Raw genomic sequence first — 5,404 nt, 5'->3', positions numbered from 1 at the left:
CACTACAAGAAAAACATCATTTTGTGGCCAACTTTATAAATATTTTGTGGCCGAATAAAACTCTCACAAATTAGTGACCGAAAAAGCCCTCACAAATGTCAAAATTGAAATTGGTCTTTATTTGTGGCTGAAAAAGCCCTCACAAAATCCTTAAATATTTAACTTGATTTTGTGGCTGCCTAAGCCCTCACAAAATCACAATGTTGTGATTTTGTGAGGGCTTAGGCAGCCACAAATTCCAGTTAAATATTTAAAAATTTGTGAGGGCTTTTTCAGCCACAAATAAAGACCAATTTCAATTTTGACATTTGTGAGGGCTTTTTCGGTCACTAATTTGTGAGGGTTTTATTCGGCCACAAAATATTTATAAAGTTGGCCACAAAATGGTGTTTTTCTTGTAGTGTTGGATCTTTCTTCAAACACCATAAATTGCTTAGCATTGAGATCGAGCTCTAATGCCAATTAAAGGTGCAAACACGGGAAGATGGGTTGAGTTGTGTTTGATTAAGTTGATAACTTTTTCATTATTTTATTAAACTAGTTCAGACTTGATGATTTACTTGGAGTAGAAGCAATAACAAACTAAGGAGTGCATGGATAAAGTGAAACAAGTAATTTATCCTAGTTCACCACTAACTTGGCTACACCCAATCCCTTCACTCGGAAGGATTTAATCCACTAATTCAACAACTTGAATTACAAAGCACCCAATCCTCCAAGTAAGTCTTCTCAAATAGCTTGTCAATCCCAGACTTTTGAGGAACACACACACCTTGACCCTACCAACCAAGCCTTCTCCACACAATCTAACAACCCCAGATTGTTGAAGGCACACTAACACCACTATCTTTGAATACAAATGCTTGGAACTTGCGTGATTGCTTCTAACAAGCTGATTATAACAATGACTATCATACTCTAAGAAATTATTTCTCATTTGGACAAGTGTTTCTCTCTTTAAACTCTAAGATGAATTTAGAATTTTGAGCTTGAGTTCTTCTACTTTTTTATTTTATTTTTTGATAATCTTTTTCTTCTGCTTTAAGTATCTATTTATAGATAACATTAGGGCTTCAATTTAGTCCTTGTTTAATTCTGAATTACGTATTTATTCCTAGCTTGGTCAACAATGATTTTACTCAAAAATAATTTTGAACAAGATGTTTTTTGATAATATGTTCTTTAGGCAATTGTTTATTTTTGAATCCAATCAGAGTAGTTCTTTTAGATTGATTATGTTGGTATTTTGTTAAGATTGAGTTTATAAATTCTTCAGATTGGTATTGTTTGTAATTTGTTAAGATTGAGTTTGTAAATTCTTCAGATTGATACTGTTAGTGTTTGTTAAGATTGCTTTTGCAAATTCTTCATATGAAACTTCATTCCTATTGCTTGCTTTGATCTGGGCGGGAACATAGTGTTGTACCAGTTCTTGAACTTTCATAAGTAGGAATATGACTAAGTCCAATTCAGTATTTTGTCATTTGTCAAGTATATGAATCTTATCTTTGCAAATAATAAATGTATCTTTTTGTGAGTGTTTCTTCTTGTAAACAACTCTTGATCATATTTTCTTGTAAATAATTCATATCTTCTTGTAGATAAATCTTGATTAAATTTTCTTGTAAATAATTCACATCTTCTTGTGATAAGATATTGATCATATTTTCTTCAAATCTTGACCATATCTTCTTTTCAACTTGGTCAGAGATTTTATTCAATTATAAATTTGAATCAAATCTTATTTTAGATTGTTTTAAAAAACATGAATATTCTTTCATACTTTGTGAAGTCAAATATTTTGTTTTCGTAAAATACTTGTTAGCATCAAAACCCTAAGTATAAAACCATCTTGGTTCCAACATATAAAACAAAACATAATGATGTTTGTATTATCACTATCCTATCTTTATTCAGTTTTATATCATATTTTGTCTCTATCATATCATGCGCATCAAATGAACTCTAAATGTATATACATATGTATTAAAATTTGTCACTAGAACACAAGATATATACCCTTACTTGAAAGGATATTTGTGGGTATAGGTTATTTATACCTACGTTTTTAGTTATTGTCACTAAAAACGTTTGTAGGTATATGACAAATTTCTTGTAGTGATGCTATATTTTTCTGCAAAATAAAGATCCAAATATTAAACAATATAATCCATCAATAAAGCATCAAATCCATAATAGTACATATGAAGTAATAATGTCAGTAACAAGGAAGACGGTTTGAATTGTGATTCCCTTTTAAAATTAATTATTGCTTTTAAATTTAAACTAACTCAAGATTAATCTTGGTTTCAAAACAGAAATGCAAAATGTTATTGGTTAGTGAAAATAAATTAAAAAGATTATTTCCACATGATCGGTGCTTGGGAGTGAGAAATAATTAAGGATAAGGATAAGAGAATCACACAATGATGTATCCTGGTTCACACAAGGTAGGCTACGTCCAGTCCTCATAATTTGTGAGTTTTCACACAAACTTTCTTGATCAGTTACAATATTCACCTCTTAATTAACCTTGAAAGAATTTCTTGCAATTACCTTTCAATCTAGAAAGAGTTTTTACACGTTACATTTTAATCACAAAAAAGGATTTTATAACCCACTCAAACTATCTTTAAGAATATAGTCTTGAGTTTCAAATGAAATTATGAAAGAAGATTGATGGATGAGAGTCTACTTAACACTTGTTTGAGATTCATTTTCAGCCGAAAACTCAATAAAAATATCATTGAATCTAGTGAAAAAGAACTAAAGCTTTTTGCTCGATTGAAGAGCTTTGATTTCTCAAGTATGATTGTTTAAGTGATTAATGGATTGCACTTGAAACACTTGCTATTTATCTTCACTTTGAGGTTTTTCTTATATGCGTGATGAAAGTTGATGACAACTCATGTAGCCGTTAATAACCCAACTGTTTAGAGTGATGTTTTAATAGACATGTGTTCTTTTTTTTATCCAGAGCGTTCATGCTTTGAAACCATAACGTTCTTCGTTGGGCTTGAGTGAGTAATGTGACTGAGATCATCTGACAGTTATTTGGTGTTAGTTTTTTCTGCTTTGCACGCAAGCTGGACTTTTTGCATAGGTGTAGCATAATTGTCCTTTTTATCCTTGTTGTACTAGTTGTACTTGTATACAGACCATTAATCTGGAGATTGATCTTGTTATTGTTCTTGATGTTGTTTTGCTTCTTTTAATCTTTTGGGCTTGAACATGGTTATGAGTTGCCTTAATATTTGTTTCACTTAAGATCTATATTTTGGGAATTGATTCTTTTCATTATTATTTTTAAAACGAATTGTCCAGAATGATCTTGTTTGATAAGGTTGATACTGTAAAAAATCATAATGGTCTTGGTTTGACTATATTGATTCTGTGAAAAACCATAATGATATTGGTTTGTCCAGACTGATGTTCTTATGAACCAGAATAATCTTGTATACACCAAAATGATTTTGTGTTGTTCTATAGTTGTATATGATTACCTACCTTCGAATAATACATTCAAAAGCACAAGTTAAATATCAACATAATTAGAATCATAATTAGAAATTAATTAACTTGTTTGATTATCTTCAAAATATTAATTTGATATTTTGCCTCAGTAATATATCCTTAAATAAAGAAAATACGTCATTTTCAATCCCAAAATTAAAATTTAATTCATCCTAACTTTGCAAAAGAAACTAATTTTCTTCCACGTCAGGGTACATAAGACAACTTTTCATATCTACACTAGCAAGAAACGTGTGGGACATTGATATTTTACATGTGTCTCTTAGTAGATTTTAAACAAAAAATCTGAATATATTTATCAATGGTAAATATTTATCAAATAGTTTTTTTGTATTTTTCAATGTCAAAAAATTGTCCCGTGCTTTTTTAATATTTATTAATGATAAATATTTGTCATGTGTTTTTTTTATATATTAGTGTCAAATATTTATTCTGTAATTTTTATATTTACCATTAACAATTTTTTTGTCTATGAGAGAAAAATATTTATCCAATATTTTGCTTATGTTTATCAATGACAAAGATTTGTCCTATATTTTGTTTTAATATTTATCAATGATAAATATTTATCCCTTGTTTTTTTATGTATTAGCGGCAAATACTTGTACTATAATTTTTTTTATTTACCACTGACAATATTTGTCATGTGTAAACTTTTTATTTATCATTGAAAAACATTTGTCTCTTGTTTTTTAATAGTGTTTGAAATTGGAAGAAAGAAGAAAAAATAAAATAAAAGACCAACAAATATTTATCCCATTATTTTTTATATTTATCGTAATTTTATTGCAAATACAATTTTTTATTTATATTTATCCCATGAAGGAAAACAATAAAAGACAGAAATATTTGTCCCATCATTTTATATATTTACCACCAATGTAATTTTATTGAAACTACCTTTTTTTTTTGTAATTATATTGTTGTCCCGCCAATGCATCCGTTATTGATTTATGATTTAAGGAGGCTAGTTTGTGACTTTAAGTGAGAAGAAGAAAAAGCAGAGAAAATGAAATTGAAAATGAAAATGAAAATGGGGGTGGAGGAATAGCCGAGAGAGAGAGAAGAAGAAGAAGGAGGGAAAAAGTGAGATAACAAAATGAAAGTTAGGGTGGAGTTTAGTTTATTTTATTTATTTATTACATTTATTAATATATATATATATATATATATATATATATATATATATATATATATATATATATATATAAATAGAAAGGAAAAACATGTCATTGATATATTAAGCATACATGATATATATTTGTTACTGATACACAAAAATACGATATACATATTTGTCACTGATAAATATAAAAAGAAAACATGAGAAAAATATATAAAAAGACAAAGTTTTATGATTTATATTAGATTACTGATTTGTGAATGACAAATATAAAAAAAGGTTAAATATTTTTCACTAATAAATATATATATATATAAATTGAAAGGAGATCAAAACTCATTTCCGGATTTTCTAACAAGAGAATTTCTTCAAAACAGGACTTGAGTGATGCCCAGAAAATCAAAAAGAATCGAGGTCCAAAAGGACCAACCACTAGACAACTCAAAACCTCTTTCATCGGCAAAACCCATCCGATCTTGGGTAGAAGCCGTCGAAGAAAATGAAGAACAAAACCAAATCCAAAAATGGCTTGCTAGCCAACAAACACTTGAACCTGACAGATTCCAGGAAATTAAGAATTCAATTGAAGAAGACCTTCATCTTCAAAAAATTGCAAGACTCCACAGACTCCAAAAAGAAATTGAATATCTCTCACTTGAATTGCCATCTTTATCAGGGCAAGAAAAAGGAGAATCTTCATAGACCCCTTTTCAAAAAATTATTTCAAAATCCCCACAGGAGGAATCA

The sequence above is a fragment of the Cicer arietinum genome, chromosome 6 (assembly GCF_000331145.2).
Source record: "Cicer arietinum cultivar CDC Frontier isolate Library 1 chromosome 6, Cicar.CDCFrontier_v2.0, whole genome shotgun sequence".
In the NCBI taxonomy this organism is placed as follows: domain Eukaryota; kingdom Viridiplantae; phylum Streptophyta; class Magnoliopsida; order Fabales; family Fabaceae; genus Cicer; species Cicer arietinum.
Note: the sequence above shows the minus strand (reverse complement) of the source record.